The sequence below is a fragment of the Leptinotarsa decemlineata genome, unplaced genomic scaffold, assembly GCF_025532065.1.
Source record: "Leptinotarsa decemlineata unplaced genomic scaffold, Ldec_3_MD MMD2_tig00026282_RagTag_RagTag, whole genome shotgun sequence".
Taxonomy (NCBI): domain Eukaryota; kingdom Metazoa; phylum Arthropoda; class Insecta; order Coleoptera; family Chrysomelidae; genus Leptinotarsa; species Leptinotarsa decemlineata.
In genome coordinates, this window is record NW_027412668.1 from 6554025 (window position 1) to 6573005 (window position 18981).

Genomic DNA, 18981 nt, shown 5'->3' on the forward strand with positions numbered 1-18981 from the left:
ACGTTATTTACACTATATAAAAGAAAAAGAAATAAATAATTATAACCATGAACAAACTATGGGTAAACTACTAAAACAAACTGACAGGAGTATTCCTTTGAAAATTGAGGTAAGTTCACTCAGGGCATAGATATGCCTTGCCTGAATTCTACTAGCTATGCTATAAAATCAAATAAAATACAACTCTGAGAAGTTATCAAGAGACCCACTTAATCGCTCCTCTCTGTATAACGTAGGAAATTACTATGACCTATAATAATCTAATAAAATGAAAAGGGAACCCGATTCGTAGCTATATTATTATGGTAAATGTTCATTAATACTCTAGGTGCCAAGTCGAAAATATAGTCCACATAAGCATGCAATAACATCTACACTATATATCAGAATTGTTTAAAATACGCTCACCAAAATTATCGTAGACGGACTCCCCTGAAAACTCCAACGAAAGCCACTATTTCCCCAAAAACTCTTAACAGAAACTCGGAAAAATCTCTAAATCACTAAATTGAATAAACCCGCGAATACTACCAAAACCCAATTAGTGTCACTTCTCTAAACAGTGACTTGAAATATCTCAATATTTCAATTCACTCAAAATTTCCTCTAGAATTTCCAGCTACCGTAGGAAATTCAACTGGATTCACCAAATCTCCGCGCACCACTGACTTAAATCTTTCCAAAAAAACCTCACCACCTTTACTGTGTTAGGGGATGTAAGTAATGTTATCTCAAAAAATTCTAACCAATCAGAAAGTTTGAAATTGTTTCTTAGACTGGTACTCTTTTCGCCACCTCATGGTCCGGCGAATAAGTCCTCAAGAATTCACGTCTAGTTCCCGACATTTCTAATGTCGTGAGTCTACTACTGATATATAGATGTCACTGCAAGGGTCATTTTTGGATATTTTCTTTGCTGTCTCGAATAAAACATATGTAGATTAGCCACTTGGGTGGCTTCATTTTATCTTGTCGTTAAATTTAGAGCTCATAAGATAAATTGCGATATTTATTATACGTTTGAGTGTTTTCTGACTTTTATTCTAAATGGGGTATACAGACTGGATGACATATTTTCGACCCTTAACGAAAGATAATGAAATGAATTATGGGGTTGAATGTTACAAAATATCGAATTTCTTAGTATCAAGCAGTTAATTTTAACGACTTTTTTTCTTTAAATGGCTTGGTTCTGTTGGCCTTAAGGTTATTTCTGAAAGATGATAAGGTTCCCTTTTCATACGAAAACACATGTGTTTTCGTATCTAAAATTCAACTAAAAATATGATAAATCCAACTTATTACAATACTCCCCCTTTTGAAAAAGTTTTGGCTTAATTGCCATAACTTTTCTCGCTTCATGCTTACTGACAAATGCAACAACGCCACCTCATGTCGAATTCAAATATGAAAACAGAATAGGTATCACCTCAAGTTACGCGACTTTCAGTGGGGTTGTCTCGCATGCTATGATTAGGGGTTCCCTAACGAAATATTCCAAATTTTACAAAAAAAAAAAGTCATTGAAATAGGGGTGAACGTATCTCCTTGTATACTACAGTTCGCGTTATCACATCACAACAGAGGCCATATTCACTCACGATTCACTGTAGTCTTTTACGCCTTGGTGAATTTCCATCTCAATAACTTCCATATGATATGCTACTCTTTATTGGTCAACGGCACATTATTCTAGATACGATTCGAATAGATTGAACTCAGATTGAATTCAATCTACACAGATCCTAAGTTCGTCCTACAACTTTGTACCGCACTGATTGAAATGTCTTTTGGTTCAGTCACTCAAGCTGCTTCGTTAATGTCTTTGTTCACAGTCCAGTGTGTCTGGGGCAAAACAGGGTAACCGCCAGTGGTATGATGGGCAGTCTGCTAGGGTTCTGCGATGATTGGCAATGACGTCGTCGGTTCATCTGGTTGTGCTTCTCTGGAACACTCCAGTTGAATTACACACCAGGTCAGGGTATCGCCTATAGAGTAGGTACTTCGCAACTCGAAATGTATAATAACCGCCAATTAGTCTCTCGCTCGGATCCTCACGTCGACTAAGAAAGCCATATTCTTCCAGGTTCGTCCATTTTCATGGTAGGTTGTTCCTTCGCAGGTGCAGGTACTATCCACTGATCCCAATATTATTAATGTGGCGCTGATTGAACAATTCAAGGTTATTTGTTCAATAACTAACAGGATCCCAACAGGTATAGTTTCAACGTTCCGTAACTGTCTACATAACTCGACAGTCCTTTTTCCACCAAATAAGTCTGACTATGCATCTCACGGTGATGCATCAATCTGAAGTCGCTCAAGTACGCGGATTCTCGTTCTGGACACTAACGTCTCTGAGAGATACAGTCGTAATGTTCACTCTCTCATCCCTGCAACCGTACGCGATCATCCTGATTACCGATACAAAATAATGCCTGACCAGCAAGATAGCAATCATTAGGAAATTCGAGATCGTGCTGCCTTTTTCCATCTCATTGCCAGGGATTGACGAAGGGTGTATAGACGCTCCAATTTAGATTAACCATCGATCGTTTATAATATGGTAAAATAAAAATCATTACATTCATTAAGAAAAGTTGAGACTACAATAAACTATACAATAAACTAAAAGGAAGTGAAAACAAAATTCACTTGATACGTCATCTAATGTCAATCCGGGTCAAAGATAGACACTAGTTCGACGAACACATCAATAACTTAGCTTGAAGAGAGTTTACCCCGGGCTCTTCAAGTAACGGCACTCCTCTGATTTGCTCAAATGCATTCTCATCATTATAGTTTCTTTCCTGCCCACCCCTAATCGTTCATCTACTTGTATCATACATTCATCTCACTCATTTATTTCACTCTCCATCATCCAGTTCTCATTCACTCAGTTACATTCTCTTACAGGTTCAGTCGATCTGGTTCTCTCCGAATCCGAGCGGATCTCCTTAAGGGTTGGGGTTCCTCTATACCTTCCTCTACATCAACATCTTCCTCCTCAGTCGCTGCTTCTTCCGAGTGACCTTCGAATTCTATCCACTGGGGGAGAATTGTGATTTTTTTCTCGTTTTCCTCTTCTTTACGTCCATTCTTAGACGTCCTCCCAGAGCTATTCATCCTCTTCTCTTCATAGTCGCTATTATTACTTTCCTCGGAATCATCCCCTTCGACAGTATAGGTTGAGTATGACTTCAGCCGATTCACGTGTACTACCTGTTCGTCTGTTCCACCAACCTTATTCACTCGATAGGTCACTGGACCTATTATCTCTACAACCTTGTATGGCCCTATCCAGGGCTTCACGAGTTTCTTTGATATACCGGGCTTAACGTGCATTCGCAAGAGATACACTTGATCTCCGAGCTCATACGTCCTCTCCCTCGTTTTTTTGTTGTAATGCTTTGCTCTTTTTTCTTTGGCCTTTTCCGATGTTTTCAATACTCGCGAGTACACTTCTTTCAGTCTGGCAGCTAGCTCCGAAGCGTAGTTTTCTGCACAGTCGTATCTGATTCGCTGCGGTCGAATGAAGTCTTCCACAGGCAACACTTGCTCACGTCCATGCAGAAGGAAGAACGGGGTGTATCCGGTGGAAATATGAACGTTCCCGCGGTAAGCCATCAGTACCACCGGAATCCATGTGTCCCAGTCGCGTTGATTATCTGCTATATAATGTGATAGCATATCTTTCAACACTCGGTGCATCCGTTCAATTTGACCATTCGATGTTGGTGCGTAGCTCGAAGTTTGGATCTTCTTGATATCCAACATTTGACATACAGCCTTAAATAGGCCAGACGTAAAGTTTGCTCCTTTGTCAGTTAAGAGCATCCTAGGCGCTCCATGTCGGTACACGATGTGTTCCACGAAGGCTCGTGCGATTGTGTCCGTCTTTTGGTCTGGAAGGGGAATAGCTTCCACGTACTTCGTAAAATAATCTTGGAACGTTAATAGGTAGCGATTTCCATCCCAAGATGTCACTAAGGGTCCCACTATGTCCATAGACGTCAGTTCCCAGGGTTCATAAGCCGTCGTGAACTTTTGAAGAGGTGCCTTTCTATGATGTGGTGAAGTTTTTCGCTTATTACAAGATTCGCAAGCTGCCACGTAATTTGATATTACCGCCCGCATATTAGGCCAATAAAACCTCTTCTTGATACTCCACAACGTTTTTTGTTGCCCCTGATGTCCGGCCATAGGCATATTATGAAAATCTTCAAGTACCTTCTTCATCATTTCCTTGGGGACTACTAGCTTTTCTTCTCCATCTTCTTCAATTCTATACAGTATTCCGTCTTTATCTGTATAGAATTCTTGTTTTCCTTCCTCTGCATCTTTCAGTTGGGCTATCACGGATTGGCAAAATTTATCACGACTTTGTGCCCTCTCCACAGTTTCTCGATCCCAAACTGGTTCTATAACTATATTTTCTTCTACAATCCAGATAGGTTTGTCTATAGTGCCCCTGTCGTCGTACACTCTGATTTCCATGTCAGATCCGTACCAAATGAATTCAATCATTTCCACCACTTTTTCCCATTCCAGTCCGTCCAAACCACATCCCAGCTTAGGTATGGCCAGAAATTGATCCTGGTTTCTTTCGCAACATTCTCGGAGTTCTTTAAGACACTCCCATAATGTATGGTAAGTGGGTTTCTCATAGTAGGCACTCTCCGTGACCAGGTAATAAATGTTCCTTTCCGGAAGCGCTAACGTCGCTACTTCCCCTACACCTTTTCCTTGTCCTTTCAGGGACTCCACGCCTCCATATCTCTCCTTGAAAAGCTTGGCGAGTCCCGCTCCCATAGCTAGATCCTTCGACACGCAGTGAGCTAACGCCCAATTTTCTGGTGAAGTGAACAAATCTTCTTTCCGATACGTCAGGTTTTGGAACCGTGGTATCTTATGTTTCTTCCTATACTCTTCGAATTCCACGTACTTCACGTCTATGAAGTTTTCTTCTTCATTATACATTCGACTAAGAGCATCGGCATTTCCGTGAAGTTTTCCGGGTCGATGGATAATTTCAAAATCGTACTCCGCCAAGGTTAGTGCCCATCTAGTCAACCTCGAACTCGGGTCTTTCAGAGTCAGCAACCATTTCAACGGTCGGTGGTCGGTGATTACCGAGAATTTCTTCCCGTATACATAACAACGGAAAGTTTGTATTCCATACATAACTCCAAGTAACTCCTTTTCTGTCGTAGTGTAGTTCAATTCTGCCTTCTTCAACTTACGGCTCGCATAGGCAATGGGTCTTTCATACCCATCTCGTAGTTGGCTCAACACTGCTCCCACACCTAGTCCTGACGCATCGGTCGCCAAAATAAACGGTTGCTCGAAGTCAGGAAAAATCAAAATCGAATCTGACTTCAACACATTCTTCAGTTTCCTTATGGCTTCTAGCACTTCTTCTGTAATTTCAAATTTGACGTTCTTTTTCGTCAAATTGACCAATGGTGCAGATATCTCCGTAATATTGGGTATGAATCGGCGATACCAATTTACTATTCCCAAAAAGGACCTCACTCCCCTGATATTCTTTGGTAGTGGAAAGTTGGCAATTGTCTCTATGGTCTCCGGGTCGGGTAATATACCCTCCTGGGAAAGGACATGGCCCAAATATTTCACTTTCTCTGACATGAAATTACATTTCTTTGGTTTCAGCTTCACATTAGCCTCGCTCAATCTTTCGAAAACCCTTTCAATTTTTTCAATGTGGTCTTTTCCACCCTCAGTATTGAAAATGATGATATCATCCAAATAGACCATACATGTCTCTGGAGTCAACCCTGTGAGTGTCATGTTCATAAACCTCTGGAAGGTCGAAGGCGCATTCACAAGACCGAATGGCATTTTCATATACTCGTAGTGACCTTGAAACGTACTGAATCCTGTCAACGGTATCGCCTGCTCGTCCATATCTATCTGATGATAGGCTTCGGCTACATCAATAACCGAGAAGAGCATGTTTGTACCTGCTTTGTGTCCTTGAATCAAATCCGATATGTTAGGAAGGGGATAGTATTCCTTCTTGGTTACGTTATTGAGTCCTCGGTAGTCGATGCACATTCTCACTTTCTCTTCTCCATTAGGCAGGCGTTTTGTTACCAGTACTACGGGTGCAGACCACGGACTACATGATGGTCTTATAACTTTCAAGTCCAATAATCTTTTTATTTCCCCTTCGAGTACTTCTCGTTGACGATAAGGTATGCGGTATGGAGCTTTACAAATGGGCTGTGCGCCTGGTACCAAAGTCAAGCTATGCTTTACCTTTGTCGTACTAGTCAACTCTTCATCTTCATCCCGAAACAGATGCTTGTATTTTCGAATTAACTTAAATAGCTCTTCTTTGTTCATTTCATCCAAATGATGTAGGTCAAATCCATTTCTCATCCAATCATCGTTTGAAAAATCCAATTTACAAACATTGCTATTAGAGGTGTTAATTTGAGGTGATTCCTCACCCACAATAGCTCTACTAAGTTTCTGTCCTCTCTTCAGAATAACCTCTTTCCACGATAAGTTTATGATTTTCACTGGGATTTCTTTTTCATTCCTTACAACAGTACGGGCTACGTGTGCTTGAGGATTTCCTATTTCGAAGGGCTCACAAACTAGGATATCACCTTCTACAGGTACTTTCAGGCTTCCTCGTATATACGCCTCTGTCCTTGGGGAAATTACCAGATCCTCCATTGCTACCAGGTCCGATTCTGATACTGGCTCATCTGATGTCTGATTTTCGTCTGGACTGATATCAGACTTACTCTGTTTCGCGTGCGATGGACGCGCTCCTGAATCTGTCTTGGAAGTACCGACACTTTCTCTAAGTTTGGATAACTCTGGTACTCTGACGATTTCATTTTCTAATTCCTGAGGAAAAATTCTGCCAGCATCGTTGATTCTGATGATGCCTTCAGTTTTATTTTCGTCATCTTCTGTGTCCGTCGTATTCTTCCTTGTCTCGGCTGCTGCCTCTTCTGTTGTGATAACTTGTACCGCTAAAGGTACCTCGGTTATCGCTTCAGTCTCCTCTGCATCGCCTTGCTTGTTGTTTCCTCTTCTTTCAAAATTTTCTGATATTTGTTGATGTCTATTTGTCTCCCATCGATCTGTCCGCTGGACTTGTCTTCTGTAACTATCGAAGAAGATTTTCACTTTTTGAAGCCAACCAGCCCAGTTATTCTCTGATCCCCGGTGCTGAAAAGATGCGGTTTCCCTGTGCGTTGCGTCTATGCTTCTTCCATTACTTTTGTTTTGTGCACTGCCTATTAGATTTTTGTCGTTTCTTCTCCTGGTGATTTGTCCTATCCTTGATGGTAATGGACATCCAATATTTCCGTCCATGTCCTTTTTGTGCAGAAATGGGATGACCTTTCCCCACATGGCGACTGATGGTACTTGCTCGTAGGAGATACGTGCTCGATTGGCATATAGGAAATCCCTTCCCAATAAGGCTTGAACCGTTCCCAATGTTTCATCCTCACAAACGATTGCGGTACATCTTGTGTTAACATCTCCATCCTCAGGTCCTATTGTCATACTCGTAGTACCCCACGTCCGCAAAGGATGTCCTGTGACACTGGTCAACTGATATTTATCCGCTCCTCTCACATCTACTTCATTCTCCAGCACTCGTTTTTTTTGAATAAGCGTTACCGCTGCTCCTGTATCTACTAAACAATAACTCAATACTCCATTCACACTCACTCTTATAATATGGGGTATATCCGGTATATCTCCTGAATTTACCTCCGGTATTACCATAACCCGTTTACTTTCCCTTTTATTATGATTTTGTACACCCGAATTTCCCAATTTCCCTGTATTATATATTTGATTCTGCCTTCTTGTTTGTCGATGGCCTCCATCCTGGCAGGGGGAATTCAGCCTCAGAAGTTTAAATTGACATTGTCCCCATCTTCCAGTCGTGGCCCTGAAAAAGAAGTCGACTGTGATGCTTGTCTAGGTATGGCTCCCGTATTCTGCTTTGCCTCTCTGCTGTTCTCAGCTTCCGCATTTGGTTTTCCATCTCTATTGTATCCAACTACGTTTCTGACCGGCTTCCATGTACGTGGTTGAAATTCTGCAAACCTAGCTCCCCTATAAGACCTACGAAAATCTGATCGACCCCTACTCTGATTGTTTCTTGGACAATCCCTTGCCCAATGATCTGCTTGTTGGCACACATAACATCCATTACTGTATTCGGGTTGAACTCTGCGACAGTCTCTGGAGAAATGACCTGGTTTTCCGCATGAATAACAATTCTTTCCTAGAAGTGGATTATTTTTGTTCCTATAATCTCTGGAGCCTCTATATTCATCTCTATTGTTATCCGTGGTATCGACCCTCAATTCCCTAGACCAATGTTCAGACTTTCCACCACAAGCCTGGCACTCGCCCTGCTTATCTACTGCCGAAATTTTCAAGTTCGCACATCTTCCTTGGACCATCATAAGGGTTGTTTCCTGTAACTTAACTAACTCCTCAGCCTTCTCCAAATCCAAATTTTTCTCACTCAACAATAAAACGCCAGTTTCTTTCATAAGGTCCTTTCGCAGCCCCACCTTGAATTGATTCAGGATAAGTTCTCGATTTTTCCTTTTTATCCCAGCTTCCTCGCCAGCGTCAGCTCCTGCTAAATCTTCCTTTAGTAAGGCAGACCCTAAAATTCTTAACCTAGTACAAAATGACGACACATCTTCGTCATGTCGTTGAAAACATTTACTTAAATTCCACTGATTTTCGCCTGGTAATTGGAATGGGGTAAATTTTTTTATGAATTTATTCTTAAGATCAGTAAAATTTAACGTGTCCAACTGCGCATCCGATTTAAAATAATTATAGGCGTCACCAACAAGCTTGAATTTAAATAACTGAAGGGTTTCGTCCTCCGACCAATTATCCAGTCTTGCACGCAACTGTAATTTCTCAAAATACAACCTCTTTTCCTGAAAAATCATCTAAAGTTGCCGCGATCATACCTAGCGAATAGTGGGTTGCCACTCTAACAGGTGTTGGCGTGGGTGTAACCCCTGATACACCTTCTTTATTATTCATTTCGATAATCGGAATGAGTATCGAACTAGAAACTATATATTTTTTGGACTCCTTGCCAAACTTCGAGTAAAATATATATGTATAGGCACAAGTCGGGTTATTTGTAGGGTTCCCTTTTCTATGTTGATAAACCTAACTGACTTCTACTGTATCTTATCAACCAAAAAAAATTAACGCAAAATATTATTATTTTTTCTTTCTGGACCTCCTTCTTTCACCCTCTCAAATAAAATCTACCATTCAAATAAAATAATATATCTTTCTGATAAAGTTAATCCAACCGATCTTTTTCTTTCACTCCCTCAAATAAAATAATCCCCTTCAAATAAAATAATATCCCACCGCTGCCACCACTGTAATAAATGACCGTCTGGTCTGAATTGGCGATCCCTATATAAGTACTACTAATGAATATATAATAATCATCTCAGTTTACTCGCACCAGAAAAATTCACCCCCTGTATATGGGATCGTTCAGCCAAAGGTATTTATTTTCTTAATTTAGTTTGGTAGCGTGAAAGTTGCTGCCACCAGATCAGAAAAAGTTTGAAATCCGTCCTGATCACACGGATTGAGAATTAGTAGGCAACTTGGTCAACAGTTGACTTTTTCCTACCTTCTAATCTTCGTGGAGAAATGGCTTGGTTATGCCACCAATTATATCCTCGGAGACTGGATTCGGCCACGGCTTAAATGCGTGGTCTTTTAGGGGTTTGAGGAAATGAAATAATATTAGCAAAGTTTTCACAAACCAACTTTATTAATGAGTAAAGTTGGCAGAATAATCGGATTAACAATAGAAAAAAAATTAAATGAACAGAACTAATACTGAACGTTATTTACACTATATAAAAGAAAAAGAAATAAATAATTATAACCATGAACAAACTATGGGTAAACTACTAAAACAAACTGACAGGAGTATTCCTTTGAAAATTGAGGTAAGTTCACTCAGGGCATAGATATGCCTTGCCTGAATTCTACTAGCTATGCTATAAAATCAAATAAAATACAACTCTGAGAAGTTATCAAGAGACCCACTTAATCGCTCCTCTCTGTATAACGTAGGAAATTACTATGACCTATAATAATCTAATAAAATGAAAAGGGAACCCGATTCGTAGCTATATTATTATGGTAAATGTTCATTAATACTCTAGGTGCCAAGTCGAAAATATAGTCCACATAAGCATGCAATAACATCTACACTATATATCAGAATTGTTTAAAATACGCTCACCAAAATTATCGTAGACGGACTCCCCTGAAAACTCCAACGAAAGCCACTATTTCCCCAAAAACTCTTAACAGAAACTCGGAAAAATCTCTAAATCACTAAATTGAATAAACCCGCGAATACTACCAAAACCCAATTAGTGTCACTTCTCTAAACAGTGACTTGAAATATCTCAATATTTCAATTCACTCAAAATTTCCTCTAGAATTTCCAGCTACCGTAGGAAATTCAACTGGATTCACCAAATCTCCGCGCACCACTGACTTAAATCTTTCCAAAAAAACCTCACCACCTTTACTGTGTTAGGGGATGTAAGTAATGTTATCTCAAAAAATTCTAACCAATCAGAAAGTTTGAAATTGTTTCTTAGACTGGTACTCTTTTCGCCACCTCATGGTCCGGCGAATAAGTCCTCAAGAATTCACGTCTAGTTCCCGACATTTCTAATGTCGTGAGTCTACTACTGATATATAGATGTCACTGCAAGGGTCATTTTTGGATATTTTCTTTGCTGTCTCGAATAAAACATATGTAGATTAGCCACTTGGGTGGCTTCATTTTATCTTGTCGTTAAATTTAGAGCTCATAAGATAAATTGCGATATTTATTATACGTTTGAGTGTTTTCTGACTTTTATTCTAAATGGGGTATACAGACTGGATGACATATTTTCGACCCTTAACGAAAGATAATGAAATGAATTATGGGGTTGAATGTTACAAAATATCGAATTTCTTAGTATCAAGCAGTTAATTTTAACGACTTTTTTTCTTTAAATGGCTTGGTTCTGTTGGCCTTAAGGTTATTTCTGAAAGATGATAAGGTTCCCTTTTCATACGAAAACACATGTGTTTTCGTATCTAAAATTCAACTAAAAATATGATAAATCCAACTTATTACATTTTCAATCAAGAATCCTGTTCCTTTGTTTGTCCTAGATTCTAACCTAAGTAACTAATTGCTTTATTTGTCAAAATCAGTTTTCATATTACCTACCTATATTATCAAAATGTCTGAAAACAGCGATATAGAAGGAATACCATCGACTCAAATATTTTTAAAAGATCAAATTAATTACAGTTGTTATATTCAATATAAATATAATTAGAATCTTTATAGTTTTCATATATCAATGATAATATCATTACGTTTGTGTTTTTTTTTAAAAATATGAGTTAATTACTGTAAATGTGTTCAATACAAATATAATATTTATAGTTTTTCATTATTTATCGGGTTTAGAAAAAATAGCGTATGCAACTCTCATGTAATGGTTATTAATACACTCGCATATACCATACAAAACTCGCCTTCGGCTTGTTTCGTATCCCGGTTAATGTTCGTGTCTTAATAACCATCATTACATGATCGTTGCATAATATACTATTATACGCATGCGAGCACTAGGTATTTGGTGATTTGGTGATTTCAGTGGAAGAGAAAAGCATTAGGTTGCTTAAAAAGATTTGTCCGTTTTGATGTCTTGTGTTTTTGTAGCTCCATATATCAGAAACGTTAAAATATTAAAGTTACATATTCCTCAGACAAGTTTGAGAAAAAAAGTCTATATAACTTATTTGCCCGAAATTTGATACCCCGGTTTTTTTTTCGACGTAGGAAATAATAATTTCGTATTAATTTTCATGTAACATCTAGAGGGCGCTGCGTACGCTGTCATTATTTATTTCAAATTGCCCTAACTTTTTCGACAGTAAACTATTGGTACCTACTTTTCATGAAAAAAACTTTATTCCGACACCTTTTCCAAGTAAAAAAGTACTCTTCTCCAATAACGCTGGAGGTGATAGTTTTCCAGATATTTATGATTTTCTATAGTGATGCTTATTTATTTCTTAGCTCCTAGTGAGCTAAGTGAAGTTGCTTAGAACACTACAAAAACTAAGTATGTGGTAGATATCGCAAAATGAACAACTTTTTCTCATATAATGCTTATCGAAAAACCATTCGTTTTCGAGATACAAATTGTTGAAATTTTTTAGCACATGGCTGATTTTCGTCATACATTTTTTGCAATTGTAGTTATTAGGATCTCGTGATCCAGTGATCCAGAACGAGGATTCGAGGACACTGGTGGAGACTGACCTATCACAAACGGTGAGTGGGGTGGCAGAAAAACTGGGCGTCAGCTTCTATGAGATTTTTGATGGTTTAAAACATATTGGACAGGTAAAAAATCTCGAAAAGTGAGTGTTCTTCTTTGCTTTTGTGCAACCAAAACGATCCTTTTTGGATCGGATTATCATGTGTGATGAAAAGTGGATTCTCGACGATAACTGAAGACGTTCAGGACAGTGGTTGATAATCTCTTCAAATACTTTCATAACATTCTCACTAGTAGAATATTTGCCAATCGGGACCAGGCAAAAACGGCCTTCGTCGACTTCATCGAATCCCGAGGAATATATTTTAATGCTGACGGAATTGATCGATTTGTATTACGTTGGCAAAAGTGTTCTGATTCAGGTGGTATTTATTTCGATTGAATTGAGTATGTACCTATGTACCTTTGAAGTAGACCCATAGGTACCAGTCGAGATGATGGTTTAGGTACCGTATTTCCATGGTTCATACCATGGAAATACGGTACCTAAACCTGTGGTATGGGACTTTATTTGCGTTAACACCGTCGCGGCTTTCCATCTAGCCGAAATTTCAAAGTCTGCTGGAACAGCAGTATTGTCTGGCGAAAAATTGAAACGAAAAAAATACAAAAATCATGGCAACAACTATTTGTTCCATCCAGTAGCGGTTGAAACTTTTGATGTTTATTGCCCGGAGTCGCTGTTATTCGTTCCTCGGAAGGAGAATAGGCCAAGCAACGAAAGATTACCGTTCTACTCATTTTTTTATAGAAAGAATTAGTATTGCTATTCAACGTGGTAATGCTGCTTCGGTCCTTGGAACTATTTCTTCTTCATATAATTTTGATGAAATCATGCATTGCCCTTTGCCCTCATTTCAGTACGGAACTAAAATCTCTTCGAAACAAGCTGAGATATGTGTATCTTCATCAGTCTCCTAGCAAGGTTAATTCGCAAGTGGTTGATCCACCTTCTTCTTTTTTGGTGCGATCAATGAACCTAGGTTATTCTTGCCCCCCAAATATGAGTTGCAGTCCTCGTGGTTCCGGTTACCTTTAAGTGGAAAAGCTTTATGAAGTAAAAGCCGAATCGATCCCTCTACGAAACCCTTCATCACTTGGAAGGATCGATTGCAGCTTGAGAAATGGTTCTGATACAGATTCTGGGAAACATGTTCTTCGTTACGAATCGGAAGACAGTTTTCCTGAAAATCTTGAGAAGAAAATTGGATTAGATAATTTAAGAAACACTCGCTACATGAATAGCATTTTACGAATGTTGTTCATGACGAAGAATTTCAAGAACGAGATTGTAACGATGAATGAGAACGCGAATGTTTCCTACTTATTCATCAAACTCAAACAATGGTTCATGCAGTTGCAGTTTTGTAAGAATCTATCATCTTGTCAAATATAGAAAATAATCATGAAATAATTCAAATTCATTTAAGTGAATACATGAATTGAAAGATGTTCCAACCTCAACTTCAATATTGCAACACAAAAACACCCAGTATTCAGAATTCCATCTTTTAATACTTCAAGTTCAAAGACATCGAAATTGATCCGATCACAGGATATAGAATATAAAACAATCTCCAAATAAGCAAACTTTGCACAGATGAGCATTTTACCTTAGTACAGTGACCGGATCAAAGTTGCAATGTCAGCGTATAAATCTTCATAAATATTGAGAGAGGTCAAGATCATTAACAGACAGTATTCAGATTTTCATTTGAGTATCTATTGATCATCTGCCATGCAGCACATCTCCTTTTCGATCCTGCTGGGTGGCAGTATAATGTAAGTTTTTTGGTGTTTTAATGTAATTTTTTTATTAACATTTGAGTGTGAGTTTATTTTTTCCGTTTCTTTTACAATAAATATTTAATTGAGTTTTTAATGAGTTCTTTCATTATTTGGATGAATGAATGAATGGGTGAAACAGCGAATAAAATCCTCTCGGTACTAGCCAAGGAAGTACTGAGTTGCGACAATCTTGCTCACCAACCGATTTCCTGGAGTATTTGAAGTCCACTTGATACTCGTTAGGACAAGAAGATTCCTCCGAATTCTTGGGGTTCTTGTTGAATACTCTTCGTGAGCAAAAAAAGCAGAATCAATACTCCTGACTGTTCTGGATCGAATGATTCCGTACAGTCTATCTCGTCTTGTGTTTGTAGATCCTTTGCTGGAAAAATCCTCACTTGTTTACTTTGTAGTAAATGTTCAAGAGGTAGCAAAAACGTATGTGACTTCAACTAGCGTTTTCTAATATGACTGATAAATAACCAGTCCGTGCAAAGCTTACTGTTGAATAATCTGAAAATGGAACTTTTAACGGGTGATGATCAACTGTATTGCCAAACATGCACCAAACTAACTGACTATCATAAGAAAACAAGTATAGCTGAGGCACCAGTCAATCTTATAATAACACTGACGATCTTCAAACATGACTCAACCTGTGATGGAAGCACCAAACGCTTACGAAGGTTCGAAATAGATGAACAACTTCAATCTAGCAGACCACTATTATAATCTTCATGCAGTCATTGTTCACTGTGGTTCTGGCGTTGAATCTGGTCATTATTACGCATTGGTCAAAGACGAAACGAACTGGTTTAAGTTTGATGATAGTCGTGCCACTAAGTGTTCTGGTGATGTCTTGAATTTATTGGAGCAGTAATACATTCAAATTTGTATGATTTTGAATTCAACAAATTATCAGCATTATTATTGTAATCATTTTCCAAATGAATAGTTAAAAAAAGTTTTATTCCGTGAGCATACGTACGTAATCTATAAAAGGAACAGTAAATTGCTGTTAGTTGAAATAAATCAGTGAAAAAATGAATACTTTGCAGAAAACATTTTTTTTCTGGAGCTAACGAACTAAAAGGCATTGAATAATTAAGATGCGCCAAATGCATCCAACCGAAAAACCGTTTCATGCCTTTCAATCGAATTCATTAGAGAATTTCTCAATTAATACTTTCACTAACGAGGTATTCAAAAAGTTTTTTCGCTTCATTCGGAACTTCGTGAATATAACTTGCCCGTTTAATCGAGGACGCCGTGAAATTTTAACTTCTGTTTAGTCAACTTTTAATTATGTTCCATAAATTTTACACGAGTATGGTAGTCGTTGCCTTTTACTTCCATAAACGGCTGAATTAAAAACGTTTTGTGAAGTTTCAGAGCCTGCTTACAATTTTAATGGCGCATGGTATATATTGTCGTCGTTTGTTTTTATTGCGGCCGCAAATTCAACATAATTCACCTGACAAATTGATGGAGAAACGGCCTACTAATTCTGGAAAAAGTGGTGACAAATCCCCAAAAGGTACCGCTGATAAAACATATATGTATGACTTGATATTTTTCATGGATTCTTTGACGAATGATAGCTAATGATGATTTAAACATGGTGACCCAAACGAAAACACCCATTTTTTTAACCCCCCTGGCATCAAATCGGAGTTTATTTTGCCAAAGAAATTTCGAAATAAATCAAGTTACTACGTTTCACATAAATGTTTAAGATGTAATTATGAATGTTAGAATTTTGTTGTATAATTGAGTGTAGGTAAAAGGACTGTTATATTGGTTGGAAACGAAACAAATTATTAAAGAAATCCGTCCGTCACAGTTCGAAGTTGGGACATGTGAATAGAATCAATTTTTTTGAAGGGGTTTTTCTTTATTCATTATCCTCATGAATTGTTTTTCATGCGTAAAATAATTAGTTCCCTGAAATAAAAAGAAAGTGGGAAAATTTATGAAGCTTTGTGAAACCCTAAGCTTGTATTTACATAATAAGCTATTATTTATTGAAATCGATCTTCTAAGGTACTGAAGTGAACATTTCCAGAAGTGGTTATTTGTTTTTGAAATATTATTGAAACCTATTTTCTCATTTACAAGGCTGATTCTTATAATACCACGAAATATGTGAACAACCATAACACAACTCTTCAATTGAATTATCACCGAACTTCAAAATATGAATTTAACCTCATTTCAGTAAATGTTCAAACAATGAATACAAATTCAGTTTGATCAATTATTTCATAACATTATTTGGCTTTTCCTTAATTTTCATCAGATTCCTGCCGTGGATGCTGTTATTTTTTTAATCACCTAAGAACTGACAATAACTGACTACATTCAAATTCCGTCCTTACGTTTGTCTGAATTTCTGATGTCAAATAAGCACATATATCTATGATTTGTTGTCGTAGTTTGCTGGGTTTGTTGAAAATACCCGCTTGTTTACATAACCTTCTCATAAGAAGTCAAGGGTAACGAGGTCAGGGGACCTCAGTGGCCACTCAATATGCCATCTACGCCCAATCCAGGAAATTCCTCATCTAGATATTCCCTTACGGGAAGATAAAAGTGTGGAGGTGACCTATCCTGCTGAAAAATTGGAACGTAGTCGAAAGCATCACTATCAATAGCAGCTACAAGTATAAGCGTCTGGTAAGGTATCAGTCGCTAAAGAGGACCAGTTACCGTATTACCCATAATTGGTGAAGGTTTATGTTTTATATGAGCCGTGGCCAGTTAGTGTCTAAGTGAGTTCTGTCATCCACTTTTGGATATTAGAGATGACTCTCTTTGGCTACTGTGCTTTTCCCTGAAGGTTATCCCACCTATTCTGCCATTCTTGCAGGCTTCTTATTATGACTTCGTTTCTCAGTTCTTCCTGGTTGGCATCGCCATCTCTGTCAAAGACATACTTCCTCCCAAGGACCAGCAATCATGTCTGTAATCACACGCAGAGCTTTCACAGAAACCGTCCTATAGGCTGATGCTATTATCAATAGGCCCCTTATCTGTGTTTTTGGCATTATATTGCTATACTTTTCAAACCTGTGCAATAAATATCGAATTGGTGCACCATAAAGTAATATGAAATACACTACTATACACAAAACTATTCTTTCTTGACTACTTAGCCCATTCATAAACGGCATTATTCCCCCAAGTTTGACTATTCTCTCTTCCGCTTCCGTGGCTTTGACAGGCTCCCGAAAGGTTCTCATGTCATTGAAAATAACCCCGAGGTATTTAGAGGTTTTTTCCTGGCCGTCACTATCCTAGAGCCGAATATAAATTCGATATCATCCCATTTTTTTCCTTGTAGTATTATACTTTCAATCTTTTCCGGAGCTACTTCCAGCTTGAAGCTCGCCATCCAATCCTTTATCAGATTGAGGCATTGATTCTTTTTTCCCATTTGTATCTCTTCTCTGTTATCCTGGATCTAACGTAACCTAACCTTTCCTAACCTCTAATTCAAACAACACACCGCTGTTTACACTCGGACCATTGAAGGCTGTTGGAAGTGGCCTAAACACCACTTGAGAGAGCGTGTTTAAGCCCTGTGCGAGTATCTCTGGCATTGATAAGGCCGCCACAACAAGTTGGATCTATTCTTAGATCTGATCAAATGTATCAAACACCAAAGTATACAATATATTTTTTTCTCGCTCTAGAACTCCTACCATTATATTCCACTCATCACCACTTTTCGGTTATTCCTCACCCCTTTGTGAGTGTGGTCCAAATAACTGAAGTCCTGCCTCCGGACTCACCCTATATGCTTGAAAAACTTCTGTTTTGGAAAATCCCTTTACAAATGCTGAGTTCGAATTATCCGAACTCATATCATTGGTTGCACTTTTCTTGAAACCAACTGAATCAGTCGGTGATATTTCCTCTCCGGATAAAATACACAGGAATATTGACTTTTGGAGAATCGAATGATTTACCAACTCTTCGGCGAAAACATACAAACATTTTACGATTGGATAATCGAATTGTACTAACAACCGTTAATTATTCCTCCAAAGACTAGTCGTCCATGTTTTGCATTTGCCGTTATTCTCCGAATGTCAACATAACCACTCACTCGCTAGGGCTACATTAATTATACAAAAGCTTCAGCTTTCGACTTTTACAGGGCAGGCATCGGCTGGAACGGGTGCGGTAAATATTTTCCCCAATATCTTCAACGAGGAACCGCTGGGAAATTGAGATACATAATCAAGTGGCCGTGTAGGGCACGAAGGTAACGAGTGAATACACTCTGCTTCACTGACATTTCTACGTTAATCCTGATATACGTCTAATTTTATTTATACAGTATGTCTCAGTAATTTCAAACCGCATGGACATTTTTTTCATCAATTTGAGGAAACAAGTTATGTTATTGTTGTATTTTCTCAACTTGAACAAGATTTCTGTGGCTGGGATTGAATCAAATGAGCGTTTGCATATTTTTATGTACTGCCAACGTGACATGAGTAGATTTTTCGTATAATGTTATCAAGATCGGTGCTGTATGGTATCTCTCCCTGTATCTGTAGAGTAGGGAGGCTACATGCACTTAGGCTACATGTGGCCCATTGTACATCCTCCCGAGGAGTTGTCCTCCTAGGTCATCGTCCATCCTGTCCTTTCCAGGAAGGTGGACAGATCACTTGGAGACATCTCCTTTATATCGGCAGGTGTAGGCACTCGCATAGGACATGCCTGACAGTCTCATCTTTCTGTTAAC